The 17,392-nt window shown below is 42.4% G+C and overlaps 2 pseudogenes; one reads left to right on the forward strand and one right to left on the reverse strand.

The window, feature by feature from the left end:
- Window position 1: 1 nt before the first annotated feature.
- Window positions 2-2,937, forward strand: LOC130836952 (60S ribosomal protein L23a-like; annotated as a pseudogene).
- Window positions 2,938-6,625: 3,688 nt separating this feature from the next.
- Window positions 6,626-7,372, reverse strand: LOC130829292 (60S ribosomal protein L7-like; annotated as a pseudogene).
- Window positions 7,373-17,392: the final 10,020 nt, after the last annotated feature.

Consider the following 17,392-nt stretch of genomic DNA (forward strand, 5'->3'; position numbering starts at 1 on the left):
TATGACCAGTGCTGTGTTTGTCGAGGACCGCGGGAGGCGAGGGGAGCAGGCCGTAGGTGTGTGGGGTGATTGTTCTCTCCAGCCCCGCTCTTTGGCCCTGCCGCTCCCTCCCAGCCCCCAGCCAGCCCCACGGCCCTTCCTTCCACGCCCGGCACTGCTAGAGAGCGCCTCCACCTCTGCCTTTGGGGCCAACACACGTCTGCGCGTCCGCTGCCCAGGCAGCACCTCATCCCTCACGGACCCTGTGCCGCAGCCGCAGCTGCTGTCCTCAGCTGTCCCACACGTCTTGTGACTGCTCCTCAGCCCCCCTTTCCCACTGCAGGTGGTCGGTTTCAACTCTTGGTGGACTGAATTTATAGAAACACTGTGCAGCCACCCCCATCCTGGCCACATCCTTCCCAATATCTGACAAATGGTCCACGCACACCCCCTTAGCTTCCCCGCTCCCTCCTGTCACGAAAACACGTGTCCCTCCTTCAACTAAGGCTAACAGGTGCATTTGCCCTTCCCCCGGGCCAAGACCCCTACATTGCTCTCCCCACATTATCCTCCCTCATCGTTAATCTCCCTTCTTCCACCCACAGGTGTGTTAGGTGATCTCTGTGCCGAGAAAAAAAAACCAAAGCAATAATCCTTCCCACGTTCTACCCTTCCCGTCTACCCCCTCCAGCCTCACAAACTCTTTCTTTCCTGTTACCACCAAACACCAGGCAGGGTCATTCTTGCTACCTTCTCCCGCCCCACCCCTAATGTCACCTCGCCCTCTTTCATCCCCTGTGGCCTGGCTTCTTCCCCCCTCCTCTCTGCTTGGATTACTGTCCACGATTTCCCAGAAGCCCCTCACTGGCCTTGACCTCTATGCAGTTTTCACACCTCGGGCACACTATTCTTCTCACAACTCTCTTCTACTATGGCTTTTTCTTTAAAAAACAAATTTTTTTTTTTTTAATTTTCAGTTATGGTAAAAAGCACATGGTAGTATAAAATTAGCCCCCTTAACCATGCAGTTTAACCATACAGTTCAGGATGTTAATTATATTCACATCATTGTATAGCAGATCTCTAGAACTTTTTTGTCTTGTAAACCTGAAAGGTGATAGCCATCAAACCACATTCCGCATCCTCCCAACCCCTTCGACTTTCTATGAGTCTGACTATTTTAGGCGCCTCATCTAATCATACAGTATTTGGCCTTTTGTGACTGACTGATTTCACTCACCGTACTGTCCTCAAGTTTCATCCATGTTGTTGTATGTGACGGGATTTTCTTCCTTTTTTAAGGCTGATTAGTTTTCCACTATTAACCACAATTTCTTTATCCATTTATCTGTTGATGGACATTTGGGTGGTTTCCACTTCTTCACTATTGTGAATAGTGCTGCAATGAACATGGGTGTGCAAATACCACAAGGTCGTGTCTGCTGAGGCTCCTTTATTGGAGTTATTTGGCTTCTCTTGGTATTTCTTTCTCCCCTTCTGGCTCCTTTTCTTCCTCCTATTACCCGATGTGCTTTTACCCTGAGGCCTGCCTTTCACTCTTCCAAGCACCCTTTCCAGACCTTCTCTCTTGCAGCTCCCCATGACCTCTAGGCCAAGGGCTGGGGGGCAGTGGAAAGGGAACGAGCCCAGGGTTAAGCTCCTGGGACTTTCATCTGCTGTTAATAGACTTGGACAGATCTTCCTGTCTGCACCTCAATTTCTTCCCCTCTCAGAGAGAAGGGGTCCACAGGAAACTTCCTGCCTTAAGCATTATAGGTCGCTCACTGTCAAATATGCAGCTCCAGGGCCGAGCTGTCTCCTGTGCTCTGGCCAGTGCAAGGACAAGCCTGCTGGGCATCTTTATCCAGGTGACCCGGAGGCTCCCAGAACAGCTTTCCCTGTTTCCCTTCTCTGCCTGCCACCAACATCGCTCTGGAATGTACTCTTTCCTCACCTCCCTCTAAGGGACAATTTAGAAGCTATCTCCTCTGTGCCATCTTCCCGGCCTGCCCCAGTCCTGGCTGATAAGTCTTCCCTAAGAGTTCCCCAGCACTCACTGTCTGTATCACTCATGAAGTCCTTAGACCCAACCACAGCATTTCACGAAGACAGCGCTGAAGGTGAAGAAGGAAGCCCCTGCCCCTCCCAAAGCTGAAGCCAAAGCAAAGTCTTTAAAGGCCAAGAAAGCAGTGTTGAAAGGTGTCCACAGCCACAAAAAAAAAGAAGGTCCGACGTCCTCTACCTTCCGAGGGCCCAAAACACTGAGGCTCAGGAAGCATCCCTAATATCCTCGGAAGAGCACCTTTCAGAGAAACAAGCTTGACCACTGTGCCGTCACCAAGCACCGAGTCAGCCATGAAGAAGATAAAAGATAACAACACACAGGTGGTCACTGTGGATGTCAAGGCCAAAAAGCACCAGATTAAACAGGCTGTAAAGAATGTATGATATTGACCTTAGCCAAGGTCAACACCTGATTAGGCCTGATGGAGAGAAGAAGGCATATGTTCGACTAGCTCCTGATTAGGATCCTTTTTTTTTTTAAATTTTATTTTATTTATTTATTTATTTTATTGGTTGTGTTGGGTCTTTTTGCTGTGCGTGGGCTTTCTTTTTCTTTTTTTTTTTTTTTAGTTGTGGTGAGTGGGGGCTACTCTTCGTTGTGGTGCATGGGCTCCTCATTGCCGTGCCTTCTCTTATTGCGGAGCACAGGCTCTAGGCACATGGGCTTCGGTAGTTGCAGCACATGGGCTCAATAGTTGTGGCTCACGGGCTCTAAAGCACAGGCTCAATAGTTGTGGCGCACAGGCTTAGTTGCTCCGCGGCATGTGGGATCTTCCCGGAGCAGGGATCGAACTGTGTCCCCTGCATTGGCAGGCGGATTCTCAACCACTGCGCCACCTAGGAAGCCCTGATTATGATGCTTTGGATGTTGCCAACAAAATTGGGATCATCTAACTGAGTCCAGCTGGCTAATTCTAAATATAAAAGTTTTCAGTATATATATAAATAAAAGAACATACAACACAGCACCGGAAGGCACTCGCAGTTACCCCTGCTGGACTGTCAAAACCCCGGGGCAACGGAGGCATCTCAGCCCCATCTCCACAGTCCACAGCCTCAGGCACTATGCTCTAGCGAGAGGAGGTGCCTGGGAAATGCTTACCATTTCTGAGAACAAAATCTTGGTCAATCTCATCCTACCTGACCTCTCTGCCGCCTTTGACGTTGGTGACGATTCCTGCTTGTAACACTTATCCTTTGCTCTCTGGCTGCAGTGCTCTTGCTCACCTTCCTACCTCTCTGGCCACTACTCCTCAGGGTCCTTTATGCACTTCTCTTTCCTTATTTTCCCTTAAAAGTCCCCTTGGACAATATCTTCCATGCCTGTTTCTTCAACTCTCACCTCTCAATCAAGCATGCCCATTCATTTATTCAGCGAACATGTACAAAGTACTTGCTGTCGTTCAGAATCTGACCTGGGAACGTCCCAGATGGTCCAGTGGTTGGGACTTCGTGCTCCCACCGCAGGGGGTGCAGGTTCGATCCCTGGTTAGGGAACCAAGATCGCGCCTGCCAGCGCAGTGTGCCGCCTGCTCCCCCCCACCCCCCACCCCCCGGCAAAAAAGAGGATCTGGTCTAGACAGCTGGGGAGAAACCTGAGTCAGATCTGCCTCCTCCCCTCACAAGGCTTGCAATCAGGTAGTAGGGGTGGACTGGCAATAAGCAGAGCCTAGGGTGGGGTGGGGAAGAGGCATCCTGGGAGACAGAGTATTGCGAGCTCAGGCTTCCTCCCTCCTCCCTTAGCTACTGGTTACCGCCACCGAATGCACCACAGACCAACAGTGAGGTTCTCTGGGCATGCTACGTCTCCTGCCTAGAACAGCATCCTCCCTGTGGGTTCTTCTCGAACCTCTCATGCAGAGATAGTGACCTATGCACACTTCAGTGTAACCCTTTTCATACAGTGCTGCTTCTTTATTGTGTTTCTGTGCACCGGCAGAAGGTAAGCACTCTCTCAATTATACAATCGATTCATTTATTCAACAAGTATTTACTGAGCACCTATTATGTGACAGGTACTGTTAGATGCTGAGGGCACATCAATGAACAAAACAGACACAGTTCTTGCCATCACAGAGCCTATATTCTAGTGTAGAAGAGAGGTAAGTAAAATAAATAGAGTACTTTATAAACAACTTTTTTTTTTTTGTTTTGTTTTTTGTTTTTTGCTGTGTGGCTTGCAGGATTTTCCCCAACTGGGCCACAACAGTGAAAGCCCATAATCCTAACCACAAGGCCACCAGGGAACTTCCGATAGGGTACCTTAAATGATGATGTGCTATGGAGAAAAAAAATTGAGTTGGAGAACGATGGCTGAGAGTGGGAGGAGTGGCTACAAGTTTAAATAGGGGATTCAGAGTAGGTCTCATTGATAAGGTGATATTTGAACAATGAAACAATGAAGTAAGTGAAAGTAGGAACTATGTGGATGCCTGCAGAAGGAGCTCCTAGACAGAAGCAACAGCCAATGCAAAGGCCCTGAGGCAGGAATGAGAATAGTAGATGAAATGAGAAAGATGCTGTGTGTGCATGGGGGAAGGTTGCAGGACCCTGCAGGCCATTTACTCTGAATAAATGGAGGAGCCACTGGAGGATTCTGAGCAGAGGAGGGACACGATCTGACTTCAAGTTTAAAAGTATCACTCTGGCTGCTTTATTGTGATTGGTACATAGCAAAAGCAAGGATGGAAGCAAAGAAACCAGTGAGGAAGCTACCGGAATAATCTAGGTGAGGTGATGGTGGCTTGGATCAGGATAGTAGCATGATGGTGATGGGAAGTGATCAAGCTCTCAACATTAAAAAAGTTTTTTTTATTGAAGTATAGTTGATTTACAATGCTGTGTTAATTTCTACTGTACAGCAAAGTGATTCAGTTATACATATACATACATTCTTTTTCATATTCTTTTCCATTACGGTTTACCACAGGATATTGAATATAGTTCCCTGTGCTACACAGTAGGACCTTGTTCTCTGTCCATTCTATATACAATTGTTTGCATCTACTAATCCCAAACTCCCAATCCATCCTCCCCCACCACACCCCCAGCAACCCCAAGTCTTTTCTCTGTATGTGTGTCTGTTTCTTTTTCACAGATATGTTCATTTGTGACATTTTTAAAAAATATTTATTTATTTATTTATTTATAGTTTATTTATTTATTGGCTGCTTTGGGTCTTCGTTGCAGTGCACAGGCTTCTCATTGTGGTGGCTTCTCTTGTTGTGGAGCACAGGCTGTAGGCTCGCGGGCTTCAATAGTTGTGGCACATGTGCTCAGTAGTTGTGGCTCATGGGCTCTAGAGCACAGGATCAGTAGTTGTGGTGCGCAGGCTTAGTTGCTCCGTGGCATGTGGAATTCTCCCGAACCAGGGATCAAACCCATGTCCCCTGCATTGGCAGGCAGATTCTTAACCACTGTGCCACCATGGAAGTCCCTGTGACATATTTTAGATTCCACATATAAGTGATATCATGTGGTATTTGTTTTTGCCTGCCTTACTTCATTTAGATGATAATCCCTAGTTGCATCCATGTTGCGCAAATGGCATTATTTTTTTCTTTTTTTATGGCTGAGTAGTATTCCATTGTATATACGTACCACCTCTTCTTTCCCCATTCATCTGTCAATGGACATTTAGATTGGCTAATTATAAAAAGTGCAATGAACACTGGGGTGCATGTATCTTTTCAAATTATAGTTTTCGCCAGATATATGCCCAGAAGTGGGATTGCAGGATCATATGGCAACTTTATTTTTAGTTTTTTGAGGAACCTCCATACTGTTTCCCAAGGTGGTTGCACCAATTTACATACCCACCAGCAGTGTAGGAAGCCTCCCTTTTCTCCACACCCTGCCCAGCATTTGTTATTTGTGGACTTTTTAATGATGGCCATTCTGAATGCTGTGAGGTGGTACCCCAATTGCAGTTTTTGTTTGTTTGTTTTTTAAGTAATTAATTTGTTTATGACTGTGTTGGGTCTTCGTTACTGCACGCAGGCCCTCTCTAGTTGTGGCAAGTGGGGGCTACTCTTCGTTGCAGTGCTCAGGCTTCTCATTGCGGTGGCTTCTCTTGTTGCAAAGCATGGGCTCCAGGCCCGCGGGCTTCAGTAGCTGTGGCATGTGGGCTCAGCAGTTGTGGCGCATGGGCCTAGGTGCTCCATGGTGTGTGGGATCTTCCTGGACCAGGGCTTGAACCCATGTCCCATGCATTGGCAGGTGGACGCCCAACCACTGCGCCACCAGGAAGTCACCCTCATTGTAGTTTTTTTATTTTTTTATTTTTTTAAGCTCTTTATTGGCATATATTTGCTTTACACTCTTGTACCAGTTTCTGAGCTACACCAAAGTGAATCAGCTGTATTTATACATATATCCCCATATCCCCTCCCTCCCGCGACTCCCTCCTCCCCGCCCTGTCCTGGTCCTCTAAGGCATCACCCATCATCAAGTTAAACTCCCTTTGTTATACAGCAAATCTCTAGTAATTAGTGATGTTAAGAATCTTTTTTTTTCTTTTCAATTTGAAAGCGGTCACTGTTTATTAACTGATCACATTACAAAAATAATCATGGCAGACATCTTAGTTCATTCTTCTAATAAGCCTATTGACCTGGTCTTCCCTGTTGCCGGCATGTCCACCTTCTACACAATGAGTGGTCTTTTTCTTCATTCCCCCTCATGGAGAAGACAATTTGAAGGGCCACAGGAAGTTGTTTGCTTCCTTGAAACGTTTTCCAGCAGTATAGATCTCATGAATAAGATCCTCCATGCAGATAATGCCATATTTGTCAAGAGATCAAGCAATCAACGCATTATCTGTCAGGGCAATTCGCTTCTTGTTGATTTTGCCATAACCATGCTTGTAGATTAATTCATTTACTGACTTCAGGTTGGGGTACCCCCATGCAATGTATGGTTCCACGATTCTCAGCATGTTCATTGACGCCTTGCTGAGCTTCACAAAGGTGCCATTGAAGATCTGACGGAGGCGAAGAAGCTGCAGCACCTTTCGAACCTTTGGGCTCACACCACTGACACCTCTGATCCTGATGACAAAAGCCAGTTTGGGTGCCACAGGTGCATAGAGGTTGTCAGCTTTTCTTGCCATCCTAGCCATTCAGATTTCAGTTCTGTAGATCTGCCTGGATTCTCTGTGACAGTGCTTAGCTTTTTCATAGATAAGCTTCCTCCTTGCCTTTCGAAGCATCTTTGGGGCAAACGTCTTTCTCAGGTGCTTGATCTTAAGCTCTGCGAAATTCTTTCGCTTTTGCTTAAGGGTTTCTGGCACAGCAGGAACCTTCTTTTTCTTCTCTTCTGCACTCTCCATGGTTCCAGCCGGGAAAGAGGAACAAGCATATTTTCATGTGTTTTGGCCACCTGTATATTTTCTTTGGAGAAATGTCTATTTAGGTCTTCTCCCCACTGTTTGATTGGGTTTTTTTTTTGTTGTTGTTATTGAGTTGTATGAGCTGTTTGTATATTTTGGAGATTAAGTCGTTGTCGGTTGCATCATTTGCAAATATTTTTTCCCAGTCTGTAGGTTTGGATATATTTTTATGATAAAGCCTATGGTATCTGATGATGGATTGCATGTGATATACGAGAAAAAAAGAACATTTAAGGATGGCTCCAGGAACTATATTCAATATTTTGTAACAACCTCTAATGGAAAAGAATCTGAAGAATATATGTATACATATGTATCTGAATTGCTTTGCTGTACACCTGAAACTAACACAACATTGTAGATTATACCTCAATTTAAAAAATTGGTTAAAATTTTTTTAAATAAATAAAATAAATTAAAAAAAAAAAAAAAGGATGGCTCCAGGATTTTCAGTTTGGGCAACTGAAATGATGGAGTTGCCAATGAACTGAGGTGAGGAAGAGAGCAGGGAGGTTAGATTTCAAGGAAGAACAGGAGTTCCATTTCTGAAATGCTAAATATCAGTCAGGGTTCTTCAGAGAGGAGAAACAGAATCATTAGGAGATACATATATATATATATATATATAAAATACATATTATTTATGTATATTATCTATTTTTTCGTGGCTGAGTAGTATTCCATTGTATATATGTTCCACATCTTCTCTTAGTTAGTTAGTTAGTTTATTGGCTGTGTTGGGTCTTGGTTGCTGCACACGGGCTTTCTCTAGTTATAGCAAGTGGGGGCTACTCTTCATTGTGGTGCATGGGCTCCTCATTGCGGTGGCTTCTCTTGTTGCGGAGCGTGGGCTCTAGGCACATGGGCTTCAGTAGTTTCGGCACACGAGCCCAATAGTTACAGGTCATAGGCTTAGTTGCTCTGCGACATGTGGTATCTTCCTGGGTAAGGGATTGAACCCGTGTCCCCTGCATTGGTAGGCAGATTATTAACCATTGTGCAACCTACTCTTTTTTTTTTAATACATCTTTATTGGAGTACAACTGCTTTACAATGTTGTGTTAGTTTCTACTGTACAACAAAGCGAATCAGCTATATGTATACATATATCCCATACCCCCTCCCTCTTGAGTTTCCCTCCCACCCTCCCTATCCCACCCTTCCTATCCCACCCTTCTAGGTAGTCACAAAGCACCCAGCTGATCACGCTGCGCTATGCAGCAGCTTCCCACTAGCTATCTGTTTTACATTTGGCAGTGTATGTATGTCAATGCTACTCTCTCACTAGGTCCCACCTTCCCTCTCCTTGTCTGTGTCCTCAAGTCCATTCTCTACTTCTGCATCTTTATTCCTGCTCTGCCACTAGGTTCATCAGTGCCATTTTTCTAAATTCCATATGTATGCATTAGTATATAGTATTTGTTTTTCTCTTTCTGACTTACTTCAGTCTGTATGACAGACTCTAGGTCCATCCACCACAATACAAATAACTCAGTTTCGTTCCCTTTTTATGGCTGAGTAGTATTCCATTCTATATATGTGCCACATCTTCTTTATCCATTCATCTGTTGATGGACATTTAGGTTGTGTCCATGTCTTGGCTATTGTAAATAGTGCTGTTATGAACACTGGTGTTGATGCTGCAGTCTTTATTTATGTATTATTTTTTTACCATTGAAAATTGAAGTACAGAAGGAAGAAAGATGGCGGAGTAGGAGGACATGCGCTCACTCTCTCTTGCAAGAGCACCGGAATTACAACAACTACTGAACAATCATCGACAGAAAGACACTGGAACTCACCAAAAAAGACACCCCACATCCAGAGATAAAGGAGAAGCTGCAATGAGACGGTAGGAGGGGCACAATCACATTAAAATCAAATCCCATAAATGCTGGGTGGGTGACTCACAAGCTGGAGAACAGTTATACCACAGAATTCCACCCATTAAAGTGAGGGTTCTGAGTCCCACATCAGGCTTCCCAATCTGGGAGTCCAGCAACGGAAGGAGGAATCCCCAGAGAATCAGACTTTGAAAGCCAGTGGGATTTGATTGCAGGACCTCCACAGGACTGGGGGGAACAGAGACTCCACTCTTGGAGGGCACACAAAAAGTAGTGTGCTCACCAGGACCCAGGGGGAAGGAGCAAGTGACCCCATAGGAGACTGAACCAGACCTACCTGCTGGTGTTGGAGGGTTGCCTGCAGAGGTAGGAGGCAGCTATGGCTCATCGAGGAGACAGAGGCACTGGCGGCAGGGGTTCTGGGAAGTGCTCATTGGCATGAGCCCGCCCAGAGTCCACCATGAGCCTCACCAAAAAGCCTGTAAGCTCCAGTGCTGGGTAGCCTCAGGCCAAACAACCAACAAGGTGGGAACACAGCTCCACCCATTGACAAATGAGTAGATTAAAGTTTTACTGAGCTCCACCCACCAAATCGGATTAAAGTCTTACTGAGCTCCACCCACCCAGCCCTACCCACCATCAATCCCTCCCACCAGGAAGCACCCACGAGCCTCCTAGACAGCTTCCTCCACAAGAGGGCAGACAGCAGTATCAAGCAGTATCAGCAGAATTTCTTCTTGGGGAACTGAAAATCACAAGCCACAGAAAGATAGAAAAAATGAAAAGGCAAAAGACTTTGTACCAGATGAAGGGACAAGATAAAACCCCAGAAAAACAACTAAATGAAGAGGAGATAGGCATCCTTCCAGGAAAAGAATTCAGAATAATGATGGTGAAGATGATCCAGGACTTTGAAAAAAGGCTGGATACAATGATCGAAAAGTTGCAAGAAAAGTTTACCAAAGACCTAGAAGAATTAAAGAGCAAACAAACAGAGATATGTAACACAATAACTGAAATGAACAATACACTAGAAGGAACCAATAGCAGATTAACTGAGGCAGAAGGACGAATAAGTGACCTGGAAGACAGAATGGTGATAATCACTGATGTGGAAAAGAATAAAGAAAAAAGAATGAAAAGAACTGAAGACAGCCTAAAAGTCCTCTGGGGCAATGTTAAAAGCACCAACATTTGCATTATAGGGGTCCCAGAAGGAGAAAGGAGAGACAAAGGACCCAAGAAAATATTGGAAGAGATTATAGTTGAAAACTTCCCTAACATGGGAAAGGAAATAGCTACCCAAGTCCAGGAAGCGCAGAGAGTCCCAGGCAGGATAAACCCAAGGAGAAACACGCCAAGACATATAGTAGTCAAACTGATAAAAATTAAAGACAGAGAAAAGTTATTAAAAGCAACAAGGGAAAAATGACAAATAACATACAAGGGAATTCCCATAAAGTTAACAGCTGATTTCTCAGCAGAAACTCTGCAAGCCAGAAGGGAGTGGCACGATATATTTAAAGTGATGAAAGGGAAGAACCTCCCCCCAGAATACTCTAACCAGCAAGGATCTCATTCAGATTCGACAGAGAAATCAAAAGCTTTACAGACAAGCCACAGCTAAGAGAATTCAGCACCACCAAACCAGCCCTACAACAAATGCTAAAGGAATTTCTCTAAGCGGGAAACATAAGAGAAGAAAAGGACCTACAAAAACAAAAACAAAACAATTAAGAAAATGGTAATAGGAACATACAGATCGATAATTACCTTGAATGTAAATGGACTAAATGCACCAACCAAAAGACACAGACTGGCTGAATGGATACAAAAACAAGACCCATATGTATGCTGTTTACAGGAGACCCACTTCAGACCTAGGGACACATACAGATGGAAAGTGAGGGGGTGGAAAAAGATATTCCATGCAAATGAAAATCAAAAGAAAGCTGGAGTAGCGATACTCATATCAGATAAAATAGACTTTAAAATAAAAAATGTACAAAAGACAAGAAAGGACACTACATGATGATCAAGGGGTCCATCCAAGAAGAGGAGATAACAATTATATATATATATGCACCCAATAAAGGAGCACCTCAATACATAAGGCAAATGCTAACAACTATGAAAGAGGAAATCGACAGTAACACAATCATAGTGGGGGACTTTAACACTGCACTTACACCAATGGACAGATCACCCACACAGAAAATAAATAAAGAAACACATGCTTTAAATGACACAATAAATCAGCTTGATTTAATAGATATCTATAGGACATTACATCCAAAAACAGCAGATTACATGTTCTTCTCAAGTGCACATGGGACATTCTCCAGGATAGATCACATTTTGGGTCATAAATCAAGCCTCAGTAAATTCAAGAAAATTGAAATTGTATCAAGCATTTTTTCTGACTACAACGCTATGAGATTAGAAACCAATTACAGAAAAAAAACCTGTAAAAAACACAAACACATGGAAGCTAAACAATACGCTACTAAATAACCAAGAGATCACTGAAGAAATCGAAGAGGAAATCAAAAAATACCTAGAGACAAATGACAATGAAAACACAATGATCCAAAACCTATGGGATGCAGCAAACACAATTCTAAGAGGAAGTTTATAGCAATACAATCCTACCTCAAGAAACAAGAAAAATCCCAAATAAACAATCTAACCTTAACCTAAAGAAACTAGAGAAAGAAGAGCAAACAAAACCCAAAGTTAGTAGACAGAGAGAAATCATAAAAATCAGGGCAGAAATAAATGAAATAGAAACAAAGAAAACAATAGCAAAAATCAATAAAACTAAAAGCTGGTTCTTTGAGAAGATAAATAAAATTGATAAACCTCTAGCAAGATTCATCAAGAAAAAGAGGGAGAGGACTCAAATCAATAAAATTAGAAATGAAACAGGAGAAGTCACAACAGACATTGCAGAAATAAAAAGCATCATAAGAGACTACCACAAGCAACTCTATGCCAATAAAATGGACAACCTGGATGAAATGGACAGATCCTTAGAAAGGTATAACCTTCCAAGACTGAATCAGGAAGAAATAGAAAATATGAACAGACCAATTACAAGTAATGAAATTGAAACTGTGATTAAAAATCTCCCAACAAACAAAAGTCCACGACCAGATGGATTCACAGGTGAATTTTATCAAACATTTAGAAAAAAGCTAACACCCATCCTTCTCAAGCTCTTCCAAACAATTGCAGAGGAAGGAACACTCCCAAACTCATTTTATGAGGCCACCATCACCATGATACCAAAACCAGACAAAGATACTACAAAAAAAGAAAATTACAGACCAATATCACTGATGAATTTAGATGCAAAAATCCTCAACAAAATACTAGCCAACAGAATCCAACAACACATTAAAAGGATCATCCACCATGATCAAGTGGGGTTTATCCCTGGAATGCAAGGATTCTTCAATATAAGCAAATCAATCAATGTGATACACCATATTAACAAATTGAAGGATAAAAACCACATGATCATCTCAATGGATGCAGAGAAAGCTTTTGACAAAATTCAACACCCATTTATGATAAAAACTCTCCAGAAGGTGGGCATAGAGGGAACCTACCTCAACATAATAAAGGCCATATATGACAAACCCACAGCAAACATCATTCTCAATGGTGAAAAACTGCAAGCATTCCCTCTAAGATCAGGAACAAGACAAGGATGTCCACTCTCACCACTACTACTCAACATAGTTTTGGAAGTCCTTGCCACAGCAATCAGAGAAGAAAAAGAAATAAAAGGAACCCAATTGGAAAAGAAGAAGTAAAACTGTCACTGTTTGCTGATGACATGATACTATACATAGAAAATCCTGAAGATGCCACCAGAAAACTATTTGAGCTAATCAATGAATTCGGTAAAGCTGCAGGATAAAAAATTAACACATAGAAATCTCTTGCATTCCTATACACTAACAATGAAAGATCAGAAAGAGAAATTAAGGAAACAATCCCATTCACCACTGCAACAAAAAGAATAAAATATCTAGGAATAAACCTAACCAAGGAGGTAAAAGACCTGTACTCAGAAAACTATAAGACACTAATGAAAGACATCAAAGAAGACACAAACAGATGGAGGGACATACCATGTTCTTGGATTAGAAGAATCAACATTGTGAAAATGACTACACTACCCAAAGCAATTTACAGATTCAATGCAATCCCTATCAAATCACCAATGGCATTTTTCACAGAACTAGAACAAGAAATTTTACGATGTGTATGGAAATGCAAAAGACCCCGAATAGCCAAAGCAATCTTGAGAAGGAAAGACAGAGTTGGTGGAATCAGGCTTCCTGACTTCAGGCTATACTACAAGGCTACAGTGATCAAGACAGTATGGTACTGGCACAAACACAGAAATATAGATCAATGGAACAGGATAGAAAGCCCAGAGATAAACTATGGTCAACTAATCTATGACAAAGGAGGCAAGGATATACAATGGAGAAAAGGCAGCCTCTTCAATAAGTCGTGCTGGGAAAACTGGACAGCTACATGTAAAAGAATGAAAGTAGAACACTCTTTAACACCATACACAAAAATAAACTCAAAATGGATTAAAGACCTAAATGTAAGGCCAGACACTATAAAATTCCTAGAGGAAAACATAGGAAGAACACTCTTTGATGTAAATAACAGCAAGATCTCTTTTGATCCACTCCCTAGAGTAATGGAAATAAAACCAAAAATAAATAAGTGGGACCTAAGGAAACTTCAAAGCTTCTGCACAGCAAAGGAAACTATAAGCAAGATGAAAAGACAACCCTCAGGATGGGAGAAAATATTTGCAAACGAATCAACAGACAAAGGATTAATCTCCAAAATATATAAACAGTTCATCCAGCTCAATATCAAAAAACAAACAACCCAATAAAAAAATGGGCAGAAGACCTAAATAGGCATGTCTCCAAAGAAGACATATGGATGGCCCAGAGGCACATGAAAAGCTGCTCAACATCACTAATTATTAGAGAAATGCAAATCAAAACTACAAGGAGGTATCACCTCACACCAGTTAGAATGGGCATCATCAGAAAATCTACAAACAGTAAATGCTGGAGAGGGTGTGGAGAAAAGGGAACGCTCTTGCACTGTTGGTGGGAATGTCAATTGATACAGCCACTGTGGGGAATAGTATGGAGGTTCCTTGCGAAACTAAAAATAGAACTACCATATGACCCAGCAATCCCACTGCTGGGCATATACCCAGAGAACACCATCATTCAGAAAGACACATGCACTCCAATGTTCATTGCAGCACTATTTACAATAGCCAGGACATGGACACAACGTAAATGTCCATCAACAGATGAATGGATAAAAAAGATGTGGCACATATATACAATGGAATATCACTTAGCTGTAAAAAGCAATGAAACTGGGACATTTTTAGAGACATGGATGGACCTAGAGACTGTCATACAGAGTGAAGTGAGTCAGAAAGAGAAAAACAAATATTGTATATTAACACATATATGTGGACTATAGAAAAATGGTACAAATCAACCAGTTTGCAAGGCAGAAATAGAGACACAGATGTAGAGAACAAACATGGACACCAAGGGGGGGAAAGTGGGGAGGGCTGGGGGGGAATAAATTGGGAGATTGGGATACCAAATAGCACACTCTAAATATATGCAGTTTATTGTCTGTTAAAAAAATAATAAAAAAAATTGAAGTATAGTTAATTTACAATGTTGTGTTAGTTTCAGGTGTACAGCAAAGTGATTCAGATATATGTTCTTTTTCAGATTCTTTTCCATTGTAGGTTATTGCAAGATACTGAAAATAGTTCCCTGTGTTATTCAGTAGGTCCTTGTTGTTTACCTATTTTATATATAGTAGTGTTAATCCCAAACTCCTAATTTATCTCTCCCCAACCCAGGCCATGCTGAAGTCTTGAGAAACCTCAGTGTTGCTCCAAAGGGCTTTCAACTGATTGGATGAGGCCCACCCACATTATCAAGGTAATCTTTACTTATTTTTTAAGTTAATTATTTATTTATTTGGTTGCACCAGGTCTTAGTTGCGGCAGGCAGGCTCGGTACTTGTGGCATGCATGAGGGATCTAGTTCCCTGACCAGGGGTCGAACCCAGGCCCCCTGCATTGGGAGTGCAGAGTCTTACCCACTGTGCCAGCAGGGAAGTCTCCAAGGTAATCTTTACTTCAAGTCAACTGATTGTGGATGTTAACCACACCTACAAAATACCTTCATAGCAACACCTATTAGTGAATATCTAGGTACTATAGCCCTAGCCAGATTGACATAAAACTAACTTTCACATTAAGTTTGAAATGTCCATTGATGTTTTGAGGCAGCTGTCAGTACAAATCTGGTGTTCAGGAGGGATCTTTCCTAGAGGTATCAATTTCTTTAATTGTAGTAAAATACACACAACATAAATTTTACTATTAGTGACATTTAGGCTTTCACAATGCTGTACAATCATCATCACTATCTAGGTGCAGAACACTTTCATCACTCCAAATGGAAACTCTGTACTAATTAAGCAGTCACTCCCCACTCTTCCTCCCCCTTGTCTCTGGCAACCACTTACATGCTTTTTTGTCTGTATATATTTGTCTATTCTGTGTATTTCATCTAAACGGAATTACACAATATGTGACTGTTGTGTCTAGCTTATTTCACTTTGCATAATGGTTTCAAAATTCATCCACTTTGTAGTATGTAGCCATATTTCATTCCTTTTTTTTTATTTTTTATATCATTGTGTAACATCCCATTGTACGCGTATAGGACCGTTTGTTTCTACTACTTTCTACTATTCACTATTGTAAATAGTGCTGCTGTGAACATTTGGGTACAAGTTTTTGTTTGCACACCTGTTTTCAACTCTTTTGAGTATACATTCAGAGTGCAATTGCTTGGTCATATAGTAATTTTGCTTAACATATTGAGGAACAACCAAACTGTTTCCACAGCAGCTGCACCATTGTACATTCCCACCAGCAATGTCTGGGGCTTCTAATTTCTCCACATCCTTGTTAACACTTGCTACTTTCAAGGTTCTTGTTTGCTTGCTTGCTTTAATTTTAGCCATCCTAGTGGGTGTGAAGTGGGATCTCATGGTTTTGATTTGTTTTTCCCTAATGATATTGAGCATCTTTTCATGTGCTTTTTGGCCATCTTCTTTGGAGAATTGTCTGTTCAAGTCCTTTGCTCATTAAAAAAAAATTGGGTTATTTGTCTTTTTGTTATTGAGTTGTGGAAATATCTATTTTTTAAAAAGACTTTATTTATTTATTTATTTATTTAGGGCTGCCTTGGGTCTTGGTTGCTGCGCACAGGCTTTCTCTAGTTGCGGCAAGCAGGGTCTACTCTTCATTTCAGTGCGAGGGCTTCTCATTGCAGTGGCTTCTCTTGGGGAGGCTGGGCTCTAGGTGCGTGAGCTTCAGTAATTGTGGCACATGGGCTTCAGTAGTTGTGGCATGCGGGCTCAGTAGTTGTGGCTCTCAGGCTCTAGAGGGCAAGCTCAGTAGTTGTGGCACACAGGCTTAGTTGCTCCACGGCATAGGGGGTCTTCCCAGTTCAGGGATCGAATCCGTGTCACCTGCACTGGCAAGCAAATTTTTCACTGCTGTGCCAGCAAGGAAGTCCACAGAAATATCAATTTTGAAATGAATCTCTACCCCAACCTCCCAGTCCCTTATTTAAACAGCTCTGCCTCTTCTTTTAAATCCATGTATAGGCAAATAGTTTTAGAGCTGGAAGAGACCACTCCACCTACAGGATGTTCCCTATTCCTGCAGTTTTTTGAGTTCTGAAACCTTAAGTTTGTCTAAACTTAGTCCTTCCTGCTGCACACTGGCCCCTGTTTTGAGTCTATAGATGAGAAAAATTTCACAAAAGATTACAGATTAGATTTGAATTTAAGGATTCCAATTGATTCGAAACACAAGGTGACTCATTTAGAACAAGATCTTCAAGAAGCGCCGGGTGACTCAATTTCCAAGAATTAGAAAGAAAACGCATGCGCTGTAGAGCTAAGGGCATGTCGAACCTAATGAAGGCGTGGCCTCTGCCCGAATTGAAGA

The sequence above is a fragment of the Hippopotamus amphibius genome, chromosome 1 (genome assembly GCF_030028045.1).
Source record: "Hippopotamus amphibius kiboko isolate mHipAmp2 chromosome 1, mHipAmp2.hap2, whole genome shotgun sequence".
Lineage (NCBI taxonomy): Eukaryota > Metazoa > Chordata > Mammalia > Artiodactyla > Hippopotamidae > Hippopotamus > Hippopotamus amphibius.